The sequence below is a fragment of the Saccopteryx bilineata genome, chromosome 12, assembly GCF_036850765.1.
Source record: "Saccopteryx bilineata isolate mSacBil1 chromosome 12, mSacBil1_pri_phased_curated, whole genome shotgun sequence".
Lineage (NCBI taxonomy): Eukaryota > Metazoa > Chordata > Mammalia > Chiroptera > Emballonuridae > Saccopteryx > Saccopteryx bilineata.
Window position 1 is genome coordinate 24,851,971 of NC_089501.1, and position 17,274 is coordinate 24,869,244.

Genomic DNA, 17,274 nt, shown 5'->3' on the forward strand with positions numbered 1-17,274 from the left:
AACGCTAGGCATCTTATAGCCTGACCAGGCAGTGGTGCTATGGCTAGAGCTTCAGACTGGGACACGGAGGGCCCAGGTTTGAAACCCTGAGGTTGCCATCTTTTTTTTTTTTTTTGTATTTTTCTGAAGCTGGAAATGGGGAGAGACAGTCAGACAGACTCCCGCATACGCCCGACCGGGATCCACCCAGCATGCCCACCAGGGGGTGACGCTCTGCCCCTCCGGGGTGTTGCTCTGTTGCGACCAGAGCCACTCTAGTGCCTGGGGCAGAGGCCAAGGAGCCATCCCCAGCGCCCGGGCCATCCTTGCTCCAATAGAGCCTCGCTGCGGGAGGGGAAGAGAGAGAGAGGAAGGAGAGGGGGAGGGATGGAGAAGCAGATGGGCGCTTCTCCTGTGTGCCCTGGCCAGGAATCGAACCTGGGATTCCTGCACACCAGGCCAATGCTCTACCACTGAGCCAACCGGCCAGGGCCGAGGTTGCCATCTTGAACATGGGCTTATCTGGTTTGAGGAAGGCTCACAAGCTTGAGCCAAAAGTTGCTGGCTTGAGCAAGGGGTCACTCAATGTGCCCCCTGGTCAGGGCACATATGAGAAGGCAATCAATGAAAACTAAGGTGCAGCAACAAAGAATTAATGCTTCTCATCTCTCTCACCTCCTGTCTGTCCCTATCTGTTCCTCTCTGTTTGTCTCTGTCACCCTCCACACACACAACACTAGGCATGTTCTAAGCTAGAGTCATATGATCAGAAGTAAAGTAAAGAAAGACAATAGAAGCAGATTCACAAGTAATCTAGTAATCAGAGTTAGCAGGTAAGAGCATTAACATACAATAATAAATATGTTAAAGAAAATAAAGGAAAACATGGGAGAAAAGATGAAAAGTTAGATAATGTTACTATAAAATTAAAAACAAAAAAATTTGACATTCTAGGACTAAAGTTAAGAACTCTATAACATTGCAAACAACAGAAGACATGATTCAATAAAAATATATCCAATCTAAATCCTTGGAAGAAAAATAACATCAGAGACATATGGAACACATGAATAGAAACTGGAGTTCTAGAAGGAGAAATAAAATGTGGCATAGGCAATATTTAAGTAGATAATGGCCAAGATTTATGTAAAACTGATGAAAGACTTGAAAAAAGACTGCTGGAAAAACTCTAGTAGAATATATACACAAAGAAATCATATCCAGGCATATGGTAGAAAAACTATGAGAATCAAAAGCAAATAGAAAATCTTAAAAGCAATAAAAGTAAAATAGGTAATCTTTTATAGCTAATTACTCAGTGGAAATGATGTAAGACAGAAATCAACAGAATGACCTCTCAAAAATGCTAGAGAAGAGTGAGGTCAGAGGAATGGCTCCATAAGGGTTGCTCCCAATATCTCCCCTTGAAATTTCAACAAATTCAACAACTAAAGACAGAAAAAAAATCTCAGGAGCACCTGAAATATACACACACCAGATAAAGGTATGATTGGACAAAAAAGTGGCTGAATATATAATGCATTCTGAAGGAAATAAGATGGAGAACGGAGTATTTTGCTTTCCTTGCTGATCTGAGGAAGGGACACTTTCATTTGGAACTGAGTGAAGTGAAAGTTCTAGGGCAGAGAGAGGAAGCTGGGCTAGGGCGGATGATCAAACAGAGGAGAGAATGTGCTGGCTCTGCCTGAGAATGCGGATGTGGAGCAAGCATGGGCTGCAGGCTCCTACAAAGGTTGCCAGTACGAGATGCCCATGGGAGTTAGCACTGGTGCTGGCAGCTATGTGTGCCCAAGGCCCACTCCTATGGGTGGTATGCGAGTGGCTCCACCTGGCACTTCTGGCGTGAGTGTGCACACTTGCAGGCTGGAGGGCTTAGCCTGAGATTATCAGCAGTGGACATCTGCGTGGGCTGTTGCCAGTGTCTTTGTGTATTCCTGGCTCCAGGACCAACAGTACTGAAAGTGCACAAGGGCCAGGATCCCTAGGCCTGGACCTGTTTAGGCAGGGTGCCTCCATGAGGCTAATACAGGTTTCAAAGCACATTCTTGCATTCCTGACTCTGACTGAGCTCACAGGTGCCGTGCACCTAAGTTGGTGGGAGCAGACTTCTGTGTGCACTGCTAAAGTCATGGGGGCTGGGCTCATCATGGCTCTCTGCAGGTTACCAAACAATGCACAAGGAAGAAGCTTGTGGAGATTAGACCTACGAAGTGCTGAGGCATACTAGACATGCCTGGGGGCCCTTAGAAAGGTGATTGATCTGTAATCGGCTCCTAGCCTTGCCTGCTCTTGCTGGTGGCTCTGGTTGGCATAGCCCTACCCATAACTGTGCTTTGAATGGTACTGGAGGAAGGATCTGGATGCTCTTAGAGCCTCTAGCTCTGCAAGCAGTGGCTGAGGTGAACCTCACAGCTAAGTCCCCAGGCTGCTAGCTCAGGAGGCAGAGAGGAGAGGCACCTAGAAAACAAACTAAGACTCCCATTGTCAGAGCCTCCAAGCCCTAACAAGCCCTGCCTACCAACAGGAGTGAGGCCTAGCCTATGTCATTGCCATTGCAACACAACAGCAAACCTTACCTCTGCTCAAGAGATCCACAGGGGCAAAACCTGTAGTACAGCGCCACCTGCCAAAAAAAAAAGGAAGATGCTATCACTCAAAATCAGGAAAAAATTACATTTTTATAACTTTTTTTTCATTTTGGTCATTTTATCTTCTTTTCTTTTTATTTTTTCCTTTTCCTTTTGAACTTCATTATCCAGAGTTGTTACATTTTTCATTCTTGTTTTTATGAGGGTTTCATTTCAGAAACCTATACTTTTTTCTCTTTCTTTTTCTCTCATTCGATCATCATTTATCATCAAATTATTATATTTTGGATTCATATATTTCTTTGTGGCATTTTACATGTTTTTTACTTCATTTTTTATCTCTTTTGTCATTTTCCCTTAGTTCCTGCTCCTTGTTCTCTATAATTTTTGTTTCACTATTCATTATAAAATTTTCATTTTTTTACTGTATCTATTCAATTTCTGTTTTATTTTATTAATTAACTTATTAGTGTTATTAACAATACCACTCTCAAGTGCCATTAAGGAAAAAGAAATATCATGGATACAAAAGACAGAAATATACCTCAGATAGATGATGATAAACCCCTAGAAAAACAATTTCAATTACTCAGAAACACTGCAGTTAAATGACAATTAAAAATTGAAGTCCTAAAAATACTCAGGGAAATACAAGAAAGCACAGAAAGGCAATTTAGAGAGCTCAAAAACAATTTAATGAACAAAGAGAATACTTCATCAAGGAAATTGGAAATATAAAATGGAACCAAACAGAAATGAAAAACTCAATACACGAACTGAAAAATGAGATAACCAGGCTAGCTAATAGAACAGGCCAGATAGAGCAGAGAATTAGTGACATAGAAGATAGGCAACTAGAGATACTACAGAGAAAAGAGGAGAGAGACTCACAAATTTAAAAAAAAAAAGAGAAATCCCTACAGAAATTGTCTGACTCCACCAGAAAGAGCAACATAAGAATAATGGGTATATCAGAAGAAGAAGAAAAAGAGAAAAAGGAATGGAGAACATATTCAAACAAATAATCGATGAGAACTTCCTGAACTGGTGGAAAGAATTAGAGCCTAGAATACAAGAAGCAAACAGAACACTGAGTTACCTTAACCCAAACAGACCTACTCCAAGACACATTGTAATGAAATGATCACAAACGAATGACAAAGAAAAAATTTTCAAGGCAGCCAGGGAATAAAAAGAATACAACATATAAAGGAAGGCCCATTAGGCTACAATCAGATTTCTCAGCAGAAACTCTACAAGCCAGAAGAGAGTGGATCCCAATATTTATAGTACTGAAAGAGAGGAACTTCCAGCCAAGAATACTATATCCATCAAAGCTATCTTTCAAATATAAAAGGGAAATAAAAACCTTCACAGATATAGAAAAGATGAGGGAATTAATCACTAGAAAACCCCCATGTCAGGAAATACTAAAGGTGGTTATCTAACCAGATACAAAAAATATAACAAAACAAAATTACAAGTAAAATCTCTATCAGGACCAAAATAAAAACAAGATTAACTGATGAAAACAAAAAGTAAAAAGGGGAGGAGATAAAGATTAACAGTAGCAAAGGAGGATGGAGTGCAGAAGCACTCATGAGATAATGTACTACAATGAATATGATATATATCCTTTTTATTACCTAATGGTAATCACCCTGAATAAACCACTACAGAAACACATGGCTTAAAAAAAGAAGAAACAGAGGAAAAATGTATGGAATACAACCAAAGTAAAACAAATGATACACTGGGGAACAAAATTTTTGTTGCATCCACAAAAACACTTGTTCTAACCTAATTCGAGTGTGCTCATCTCAAATCCGACATTAGTTTTTTTCTGTAAGCTACAGGTTTTTTTGCAATTCAAGATTTTAGGTTTTCATCTTATTGTAAAATTTTCAACATTTGGTTTAACATAATGAAGTAGAATGTCTTCCTGGGCATCATCTTTGTGAAAATATAATAATTTATATAATGCAGTAAATACACTAATACACTAAAAGATATGATTGTATCAGAATTTGTCTACTATTTCAAAATAGAACATATTAAAACAATTATTTTAATCATAAAATTCGTACAAAACTTATTTAATTTAAATTTTATTCAGGCAAAAATTTGCGTTTATAGCTTTTGCATTCGTGTACTTGTTGAAGACAATCTCTATTGATGCTCCAGCATTAGTCTGCTCATCACTAACAGCTCCAAGATTTTTGAAAAACTTATCAAGGTGACTGTTCAGGAAGTGAATCTTAATGCTCATGTTATATCCAGTGTCACAGAGAGCCAACAGCATTCTTTGAATCAGAAGTTCATAGTTTTCTGCTTTTTGGTTGCCAAGGAAGTTTTTTTGTAACTGCCACAAAAGACTGCCATGCTGCTTTCTCCATCTTATTCATCTTCCTGGCAAATTCTTCATCACGTATGAGGGTTTGAATTTGAAGTCCATCGAAATACACCAGCTTTTATCTTCTCGAAAGACAAAGTAGGAAAAGCAGAAATAATATGTTGAAAGCATTCACTTTCTCTATTCAGAGCCTGAACAAACTGCTTCATTAAGGCAAGTTTGATGTGAAGTGGGGGGAAAATGATACTGTATCGATTAACTACAGGTTCATTCACAATATTTTGCATCCCTACTTCCAGAGCTTCATGTTTTGGCCACTCCTGTGTCCAGTGTTTTTCTCGAGCTTGGCTGTCCCACAAACACAGAAAGCAAAGATACTTTGTGAAACATCTCTTGTCCTAGCAGAAAATTTACCATTTTAAGATTCACACAAATGGTCTAGTTATGCTCATCATACTTCAGAAAGTCGAGGATAATTTTTATGTCATTATAATCTTCTGACAGATGAGTTGAATAACCAATTGGAACTGCTGAAAATAGGCAATATATGAACATGTCACAAATGATGAAATATTATGCCTTTGACGTTGAAGAGTGTAACAGCCACATATATAATAGAAGGTGTCAGGACTATTCTTACATTTACACCTACTCAAAAAAGTCATTATTCAATCTTAAAACAAAGTAAGTTTTTATCAGATAATTTTTTTGCATTGAAAAACAACTACAATTATGTAAAAGTGATGTTTGTAAAACATTTATTGCCTTGTGGTTATGTTCAATCCAAGAGTCATTGCCCTTTAACTCAAATTTAAAAACCAATGCATGCCATTAACTCTAACCAAAAAAAAATATATAATTGCATAAAAATGCATGCACCAAAAAATGGATTTCAGATTTTGAATCAGTGATGCAGAAATATATAGAAACAGTTCTAAAATCTCATGCAACAGAAAATGAGAAAAAATTGTTCCACAGTATACATCATTTTATGTTTAAAACACTCAACAAAATGGGTGTAGAAGGAAATTATCTCAACATAATAAATGCCATTTATGACAAACCGTCAGCTAACATCATATTAAATGGCAAAAAACTGAAGACTTTTTCTCTAAAATCAAGAACAAGACAAGGTTGCCCACTCTCTTCACTCTTATTCAACATAGTGCTGGAAGTTCTAGCAGCACTTTGACAGAACAGTCAGACAAGAGAAAGAAATAAAAGGCCTTTATATTGGGAAAGAAGAAGTAAAGGTTTCACTTTTTGCAGATGATATTATCCTGTACATCGAAAATACAAAGACTCCACAAAAAGACTATTAGAAACAATAAACCAATACAGTAAGGTCTCAGGATACAAAATTAATATACAGAAGTGTATTGCCTTCCTATATGTCAACAATAAAACTTCAGAAAATAAACTCAAAAAAATAATCTCTTTTACGGTTGCAAAAACAACAAAAAATATTTAGGAATAAACATAACAAAGAATGTAAAAGACCTATATAATAAAAACTACAAAGCATTGTTAGGGGAAATCAAAAAAGATATAATGAAAAGGAAAAATATTCTTTGTTCTTGGATAGGAAGAATAAATATAGTCAAAATGACCATATTACCCAAAATAATATATAAATTTAATGCAATTCTCATCAAAATTCCAATGTCATTTTTTAAAGAAATAGAACAAAAAATCATCAGGTTTATATGGAAGTATAAAAACCTTCGAATAGCCAAAGTAATCCTAAAGAAAAAGAATGAAGCTGGGGGCATTACAATACCTGACTTCAAACTCTATTATAGGGCCACGACAATCAAAACAGCATGGTATTGGCAGAAAAATAGACACTCAGACCAATGGAACAGAATAGAAAGCCCAGAAATAAAACCACATATATATGGTTAAATCACCTTTGGTAAAAGAGCCAAAAACACACAATGGAGGAAAGAAAGCCTCTTTAATAAATGGTGCGGGGAAAACTAAAGAGACTTGTGCAAAAGAATGAAACTCGACTATTGTTTGTCCCCTTATACCAAAATTAATTCAAAATGGATCAATGACCTAAATATAAGACCTGAAACAATAAATTACAAAGAAGAAAACATAGGTACCAAACTCATGGATCTCGGCCATGAAAAATATTTTATGAATTTGACTCCAAAGGCAAGGGAAGTGGAGGCAAAGATAAATGAATGGAATAATGCAGTTCCTGGTTTTTTCTGATTTACTTATTTTGCTTTGTATCATGTTATCAAGATCCCACCATTTTGCTGTAAATGTTCCGATGTCATCATTCCATATGTAGGTGGGACATAAAAGTGAAACTAAGAGACATTGATAAGAGTGTGGTGGTTACGGGAGGGGGGGGAAGGGGGAAAGGGAGAGGGAAAGGGGGAGGGGGAGGGGCACAAAGAAAACTAGATAGAAGGTGACAGAGGACAATCTGACTTTGAGTGATGGGTATGCAACATAATTGAACGACAAGATAACCTGGACTTGTTATCTTTGAATATATGTATCCTGATTTATTGATGTCACCCCATTAAAAAAATAAAATTATTAAAAAAAAAAGATAAATGAATGGAACTACATCAGACTAAGAAGCTTTTGCACAGCAAAAGAAACTGACAACAAAATAAACAGACAGCCAACTAAACGGGAGATGATATTTTCAAACAACAGTTCAGATGAGGGCCTAATATCCAAAATATACAAAGAATTCACAAAACTCAACAACAAACAAGCAAGCAATTCAATAAAATATGGGAAGAGGACATGAACAGATACTTCTCCCAAGATAAAATACAAATGGCCAAAAGATATATGAAAACATTATCATCTTCACCAGCTATTAGAGAAATGCAAATCAAAACTACAATGAGATACCACTTCACACCTGTTAGATTAGCTGTTATCAAAAAGATAGGTAACAACAAGTGTTGGAGAGGCTGTGGCGAAAAAGAAACCCTCATCCACTGTTGGTGGGAATGTAAAGTAGTACAACCATTATGGAAGAAAATATGGAGTTTCTCAAAAAATTAGAAATAGAACTACTATATGACCTAGTAATCCCTCTACTGGGTATATACCCCCCAAACTCAAAATCATTGGTACCTAAAGACACATGCAGCCCCATGTTCATTGCAGCATTGTTTACAGTGGCCAAGACATGGAAACAACCAAAAAAGCCCTTCAATAGATGACTGGATAAAGAAGATGTGGTATTCCATACACTATGGAATACTACTCAGCCATAGGAAATGATGACATCGGATCATTTACAACAACATGGATGGACTTTGATAACATTATACTGAGTGAAATAAGTAAATTAGAAAAACTAAGAACTGTATGATTCCATACATAAGTGGAACACAAAATTGAGACTCATGAACATGGATAAGAGTGCAGTAGTTACCAGGGGGAGGGGAAGGGAGGAGAGGGAGGGGTTGGGGGAGGGTAGGGACATAATGAAAACCAAATAAAAGTTGATGGAGGACAAGTTGACTTTGGATTATGGGTATACAACATAATCAAATGTCAAAATGATTTGGAGATGTTGTCTCTGAATCTATGTACTCTAATTAATCAATGTCATCTCATTAAAATTTATTGTCTAAATAAAGTAAAAAAATGCTATAGAAGACATGCATACATGTATTTCCTATCAAGCAAAATAATCCTCCAAAAATGGAAACAAAATAATTCAAGATGTTTTCAGACAAACTAAAGGAGAAAAGTCATCACCAGCAGTTTTGAATAAACAGAGATATTTATGAAATTCCTCAGGCAGAAGTAAAATAATTCCAGATAGAATTGTAGAAATTAGGAAGGTAATATAAATACTATGTGGGAAACTTCAAACCTATACTGTTCATGCATAACAATAATAATAGTAATATTTTATGATGCTTAAAATATGTGAAAAATTTAAAAAGGTGACCATATCAAAAAGGAGGTAATAACCAATTTTACTATTAACATTTTGACTTTTCTAACCTCTTTTTCTAGAATTACAAGCTGGGTGACTTCCAATGTGTTGATGTTGATAGCTTTACCAAATAGTTTGCCATTGGATAATATAGTCATCCATTTTTTCCATTCTCACATCAGTTTCCTCACTTTCTGCTGTCTGATCGCTAAACCAATGTCACGGAAGCAATATGTTTCTTAAAATAAATTTCTCACTTCAAATTAGTGATACCTATATTAGTTAAGATAATATCAGATGCTGCAAAAAAACCCACAAACACAACAAACTTTTGGTTGGCTTACGTGATGGAAGATTATTTATTGCTTAAGTAAGATCTAATACAGTGGTCCCTTGTTTATTGTAGGGGGGGTTAGGTTCCAACCCCTGTGATAGGTAAAAATCTGCAAAGCAGCAATCTTATATTTATTTTATTATTTACATATCTTTATAAACCCTCCCCACACTCTTATAAACCTTTCCTACATTGTTACTAACCTTTCCCACACTCCTAGAAACACTTCATATGCTCTTAAACACTTTCTACACTCTTAAATCTATGTAAATTTACATATTTTATTTCAATTTAGTATTCTTCTAATGTGTTAATTAATATTGTTTATATTGTTTTTAATTTTTTAGGCTAGATTTTACCGCAAAATTATTAAAATAATAAATATATAGAAATACCTATATACCACAAAATCCCACGATACAGTGAAAAATCTGCAATACAAAATTAGATATATACAATTTAAAAATCTGCTGTACAGTGAGACTGCGAAAAGTGAACCGCGGTATGGTGAGGGATGACTGTACAGGTGTTCTTGGTTGGTAATTAGCCTTGTATCAAGTGATTCCGGACATTAGACTTCTCCCATCTTATGTTTTCACAAGAACCTTGAAATCCTTTTGCATTTAATTGGCAGTACAAACAAACAGAAAAGAATGTGAATAAAGCAGAGTTGTTTCTCAACCTGTGACACCATTTTGATTCATATACCAATGGTGTCATTACTTTGAAGGAGAAACAACTGTAATTGTAGACTTTAGGTCAACAAGCAGGCCTCTTATAGAAATTTTTACATTAGTGAAGAGAGATCATGAATTTTGGTTGGACAGTTAAGCAGTTCTGTTACAGAAGGCTTTTTGAATGAATTGTAAACAAAACTCACCTTCCATCACACTAATATTATACCACATTCAAAATTAAATGGACTCCATGAGGTAGCTATGGTTCGGGGATAGACATGCCATGTATTTTGTGAAATTATTTAAAAACTTTCAGTTAAATCATTTATCTAGGATTATGTCACTAAAATGATAAACATAAGTTAAAAACAACCATGCAGTCACTCTACAATATGTGTTTAAAAAGTATATACATAGCCCTGGCCGGTTGGCTCAGCGGTAGAGCGTCGGCCTGGCGTGCAGGAGTCCCGGGTTCGATTCCGGGCTAGGGCACACAAGAGAGGCGCCCATTTGCTTCTCCACCCCTCCCCCTCTCCTTCTTCTCTGTCTCTCTCTTCCCTCCCGCAGCCAAGGCTCCATTGGAGCAAAGATGGCCCGGGCGCTGGGGATGGCTCTGTGGCCTCTGCCTCAGGCGCTAGAATGGCTCTGGACACAACAGAGCGACACCCCAGAGGGGCAGGGCATCGCCCCCTGGTGGGCATGCCGGGTGGACCCCAGTCGGGCGCATGCAGGAGTCTGTCTGATTGCCTCCCCGTTTCCAGCTTCGGAAAAATGAAAAAAAAAAAAAAAAGTACATACATACATTTTTTGTTTTTGTTTTTTTATTAAGAGACAAACAAGAAGGGAGAGAGATGAGAAACATCAACTCATAGTTGTGGCACTTTAGCACAGTGGTTCTCAAAGTGTGCATCAGGGAGCACTGGTGCACCCTAGAAGATTTCCAGGTGCATCCTATGGTATTCCAGAGAAATATGTACCTGTTGGGGACCAAAAAACCAACAGGGTTTTTAGAGTTTAGATTTTTGGGGGACAGAGGTGTGTGGAATTAGCTGTAACCTGACAGTCTGATCAACTCCCCACCTCACTTGCCTGATTAGGTTGCAAAAGGCTGTTAAGCTGTGGTGCTGGATTGTTTACACTACCCCCCCCCATGTTTCCTGGGAAGACTGGAGGCGAGTTTCTTCTATCCTTTGTTTGATATAAAGTTAAAATGATATGTATGGTGGGGGTTTTCTGCACTCAACACAATTAAGAGTAAAAAGAGTGGAATCCTTCAATGTATTGATGAGAAAATGAGAGTTTGCCTTTCAAATATATGCCCAAACATTGAAGAAATTGCTAGGACACATCAGGCTCATGTTTCTCATAAACACAAGAATGAAAAAAACTTAACACACTTGTGCCGGGACCTGCTGAATTTACTAAATCTTACTAAGAATGTATCTCTATATATAAAAAGATAAACTTTTTTTTGTCGTTTTATTCTGAATTTATTAACCCCTCTTTTTTACAAATTCTAAAAAGCATAACTAAAAAAATGTAACACGTAAAGCTAATGACCCACCAAAAAAAAAAAGTAACATAAAAATGTTTTTTAATGTCAGAATAAATTTAAATTTGTCATATTTGTTTCATTTAATTGCCATAAAAGCATGCTTGGACTTTATATTTTTCTTCTTTAATATTTGTCTTAAATATTATAACATATTTCTCAGAAATTTGTATATAGTGTGCCTACAATTATTTGTAGGATTTTATTTTTATTTTTTTATTTTTATTTTTATTTTTTTTTTTGCATTTTTCTGAAGCTGGAAATAAGGAGAGACAGTCAGACAGACTCCCGCATGCGCCCGACCGGGATCCACCCGGCACGCCCACCATGGGGCAACGCTCTGCCCACCAGGGGGCAATACTCTGCCTATCCTGGGCGTCGCCATGTTGCAACCAGAGCTACTCTAGCGCCTGAGGCAGAGGCCACAGAGCCATCCCCAGCTCCCGGGCCATCTTTGCTCCAATGGAGCCTTGGCTGCAGGAGGGGAAGAGAGAGACAGAGAGGAAGGCGCGGTGGAGGGGTGGAGAAGCAAATGGGCACTTCTCCTGTGTGCCCTGGCCGGGAATCGAACCCAGGTCCTCCGTACGCTAGGCCGACGCTCTACCGCTGAGCCAACCGGCCAGGGCTATTTGTAGGATTTTAAATGTGCCCCGACTTCAAAAAGTGGTTCTCAAACCACTGCTTTAGTGGTTCATTGATTGCTTTTCAATCATGACTTGACTGGGGGTGTCCAGCTGAGCCAGTGACCTCTTGCTCAAGTCAGCAACCTTGGGCTCAAGCCAGTGATCTTGGGCCTCAAGCCAGCAACCATGGGGTCATATTTATGATCCCATGCTCAAGACAGTGACCCCACACTCAAGCCGATGAGCCCATGCTCAGTCTGGTAACCCAGGGGTTTTGAATCTGGGATCTCAGAATTCCATGTCAATGCCCTATCCACTGCACCACCACCAGTTGGGCGAGTACATACATTTTACTTAAGAGAAATCTTTGTGCATTTTAACCTATTTACAATGATTTTAATTTAAAGACCCTAGAAATAAAGAGAAGGTATTTATTAGAGTGTTTTGTACATGGATCTTTTCTACATTCTCCTTTAATTTGGCCTGCAATAGCAATAGAGAACTGAAGTTATGCAAACTTTCAAGCTTTGGATTAGCCTTTCAAAATTTACTCTTCTTAAAAAGGAGAAGGTATTTTTAAAAAGTTAATAATTAAAATGATTGTGCTGATATGCTTAATTTCTTAAAATCACTCATACTTTAACAGTGGAAGAAACAAATGATAATTATAGTCCACTCATTTATGACCTTAGTTCATAACCTCCTGAGAAAGGAGATGGCTATTTTCATGATATAAATTTAAACTCATGGGCTGTTTGTATGTATTAAATACATGCTGCAGTATCATGTTTGATTCATTGTAAAACATATTTTCTGAAATGCAATAATAATATAACACAAAAAATATGTCTTATAATATTAAATTTAAATTAAATATCTGATCTTTATTATTTATACCAATCATTTAATCTGAAAGCACTACTTTTATAGATTTTAATTTATAAATAACAACATTTAAAATATATAATCATCCAGGGATATATTTATATTCAACTCAGAATGAATTAAAATGGCTGTTTAGAAACTGTTTGATCTTATATACTGAGCTTATGTTTTCTATTAGTTTGCACAACACATTTAGATTTGAAGAAATCCTCTCACAAATTATTCATTTTCAATGTCCTTAATAAATTAGTGCTAAAAAATTGTCTATAAAACATTGAGTACATTTACTCTAGTTGAATTCCTTTTCAAAAGGCACCTTTCAGTATAACACAAAAAGACATAATTAAAAAGTTATAAACATCATGTTATTACTAATTATACTTGATCAAATACATATTAAATTTTTATTGTATTTCATTTGCCCTTGATTTATTATTGAATACAGTAGTTGAATTTTTTGACTTAGCAAATGAATTGATTTTAACTTTATAATAATCATTAAGACTATAATCAACTGTTGATTTGTCTTTTGTTTGATATAAATTTTTTATTTAAATTTTACAATGGGGTTTTTTGAATAGAAAAAGTAGCTGAAGATCTAACTGTGAGGTATTTATTTTGCCTTCAGAGCCAACACTGGAAAAAATTAATATGTGTGTTTTACTGCCAAAGTCAAGGATATTTTCCAAAAAGCAAAGAATAATTTTTAGTCTTTGAAAGAGTCTACTAATATGGCTGCTAATAACACTTGTTAGGATGAGCACTTCCTTGTTTTTGGAATCATTAGCATGTAGACTTTGTGATTATTAACTACTTCATCTTAACTATAATTGAAAAGTTTTTTGGTGTTGTTATTTAAAAGTATTTTAAGGAGCCTGACCAAGCAGTAGAACAATGGATAGAGTGTCCATCTAGAATGCTAGGACCCAGGTTTGAAACCTTGAGGTTGCTGGCTTGAGCACAGGTTCATCTGACTTGAGCACAGGTTCACCAGCTTGAGCGTGAGGTTGCCTGCTTGAGCTTGGAATCATAGACATGACTCCTATTTTCTTTGGCTTGAACCCAAACTTCACTGGCTTGAAGCCCAAAGTTGCTGTCTTGAGTCCAGAGGTCGCTGGAATGAGCCCAAAGGTTGCTGGCTTGAAGTCTAAGGTCACTGGGTTAAGCTCAGAGGTCGCTGGCTTGAGCAAGGGGTCACTGGCTCAGCTGGAGCCCTGCAGTCAAGGTACATATGAGACAGCAACCAATGAACAACGAATATGCTGCAACTATGAGTTGATGCTTCTCATCTCTCTCCTTTCCTGTCTGTCCCTGTCTGTTCTTTTTTCTCTTGTGCAAAAATAAAAAAAAAATTAAAGAATCTTTTTGTAAATTAAAAAACTTTCAATGGTTACTAGTTGTGGGTTATAAAAATTTAGTGAACCTCAATAAAACATATGAAACCCAGTCATTAATCCCACAAAATTATTTATAGCAACAGAGTTTTTTCTTCTTCTTTTCAGGTAGCATATACTTATTTCATATGACAACTTACACATTACTAAAATAATCAGCATATCAAGAAATAAAATAAAATATAAATGGAGTAAAGAAAAAGATAAATTGCTACTTAAATTATTTGTTTAACTAGATAATTTTTTGCATTTGGAGCTGATAGAAACCCTTTCATTTATAAATTTAAATTTAAGGTTGATCTTTCCAGAGGACCCAGTCCCTATAGGTAACCGCTGGAATGGTTCCCCAAAGGATGGAAGGTAGCATCTTGATAATGAACCACAGAAAGGCGTAAGTTAATTTGATAAACTCTTCCAAATAATTCTGGTATTCCTAGTCTTTCCTTAAGGATCTTGCATCTAATATAATTATTTCTTTTCAAGGGGCAATTGAGATTCAGTTTTATCCAACACTGTTCGTAAAATTAGGTGAGAAGATAGAAATAAAACCAATGCCTACCATTTTCAAGTGTAGTGCTCTTTCTAAAGCATCGTGCTTTACCTCTCTTAAAATTATCTTAGTGTCAGTAATGATATATCACTTCCAATTACAACTGAATGTCAACTCTTTGACCCTTCTGTAAAGCCAGTAGCTACGGCGACATTACAGCTGCCTGGCCCATGCAGGTTCACATTAGATTCAGACAGTTGGTAAAGAAACAATGGAGCCAAGAACTGGTGAGTCATTACCTTTAATCCTAGCTTGCGCCCAGCAGGCAAGAAATACACACTGGGCTCCAAAACCCACTCATCAGCACTCACAAAGCTACTGACTTATCCAAGTTTCCCAGAATCAAAGGTGTCTACTGCACCAGCCTCATTCTCCTTTGTTCCCTATCTCCTTCTCTCTGCACAAACTCTGAACAAACTGGCTTCTCTTTCAGCATTCCGCCATCTTGGCTGCTTCTCCTCTCCTCCACGTGGCCTTTATCTGCTCTCCTACAGCATGGGCTTCTCCTAGAACGTAATCACTCTTCTCCCGAACAATGTGATCTCTCTTCCTTTTAAAACCTTTTGGCGTGAAAGCCCTCCCCCAACACATATTAACATAATCATGCCCATCCCAAGCAGTCTCCGGGGCGATGAGCTTCCACATGGGCAGTGCCATCTTTAACAAAGTGAGCATAATATATTTTATCTGCCCAACAATCCACCCCTATGCTCACTTCACTACCCACAATCTACATCACCTGCATCCCTGTGCAAGGAAATTAGGCATATTACACAAATTACACCAACATGACAAATAATACAATTTCAACAATTATAAAGGTACATTTCATCAGTCTCTGAGCACTTTGCCAAAAGCACAAAATGTCCTCAGCCTTCTTTCTTGCCATTTGAAAGGCTTCTCAGGGTAGGGGAAGGGCCTCCAGCAAAGCCACCCCCCTACCCCCATCAGGGAATTTCACATTGTCCAAAATCCATAAGTTCATCCAGCAAAGGAGCCAGTGCTCACCTGGTCATAGTCCAGGAATCAGTCCACGCACATGGGGCCTTAGCCACCCCCCTTATCCCTGCCATCCTGGCATGTCTTACACTGTCCCAAAGAGGAGCATGTGGCAATGGCAGTCAGCATTTCCATATCTGCTCTGGAGAGCATGATGGCACCCACCCCTATGTCCCAGAATCACAGACCTACCAGGAGCATAGCAGGTACTCCTTCCAGCTGGGCTCTCATCTTCTGGAGACTGTGGATTACAACTCCAGTCCGATTCTCCTCATCTTCCAAAGAGGAACTAAAAACATCAGCTCCTGCTGCTGGGCTTGAGCCCCGGGTCGCCACCACCTTATTATGCTCAGCAGGCCTTGTAGCCCCAGCTCCAGCCGCAGCCCAGGCCTCCTGCCGCTGCTGGCTCGCCACAATGTCCAGGGCAATGTGCAACTCACAAACCTGTGATTCCCTCTCCAGCATCTGCTCCATTTCCAGGTGAATCTTGCAAACTTGGCTGGCCTCCTCTTCCAGCGCTTCCTCCAGCTTCAGGGTCAGGATCTCTTTCTCCCACTTTTGTTCCAGCTCCTTCCACTGCTTGGTTTGCAGGTCCCGGGCAGCCGCTTACACAGAGCTCTTGGTTTCCTCACGCATGGCTGTAAAAGTCAGCCAGCCTACGATCCCCAAAAGGACAGCCATGGGGAACCATAAGAGCAGCCAGTCCTCTACTCCACCGCTCAAAGGTAGTGGTGGCTCCATTCTCATCTGTATAGAATCCTACCATAGACTATGCCAAATGTAAAGCCAGTAGACATGGCCACCATCACAGCCACCTGGCCCATGCAGGTTCGCATTAGATTCGGACAGTTGGTAAAGAAACAAGGGAGCCAGGAACTGGTGGGCCATTAGCTTTAATCCTAGCTTGCACCTGCAGGCAAGGTAAAACACACAGTGGGCTCCAAAACCCACTCATTCAGTGCTCACAAAGCTACAGACTTATCCGAGTTTAATAGAATCAAAGGTGTCTACCGCACAAACCTCATTCTCCTTTGTTCCCTATCTCCTTCTCTCTGCACAAACTCTGAACAAACTGGCTTCTCTTTCAGCATTCCGCCATCTTGGCTGCTTCTCCTCTCCTCCACGTGGCCTTTATCTGCTCTCCTACAGCATGGGCTTCTCCTAGAACGTAATCATTCTTCTCCCGAACAATGTGATCTCTCTTCCCTTTAAAACCTTTTGGCACGAAAGCCCTCCCCCAACACATATTAACATAATCATGCCCATCTCAAGCAGTCACCTGGGCAACGAGCTTCCACATGGGCAGTGCCATCTTTAACAAAGTGAGCACAATATATTTTACCTGCCCAACACCTTCTTTTTTTAAAAAACTGATTTTCCTTAATTAT

At 38.2% G+C, this 17,274-nt stretch overlaps 1 pseudogene; it reads right to left on the reverse strand.

Annotated features, from left to right (window-relative positions):
• LOC136316049 (GTP-binding nuclear protein Ran-like) overlaps positions 1 to 16,627 on the reverse strand; it is a 42,627-nt pseudogene extending 26,000 nt beyond the window's left edge.
• Positions 16,628 to 17,274: the final 647 nt, after the last annotated feature.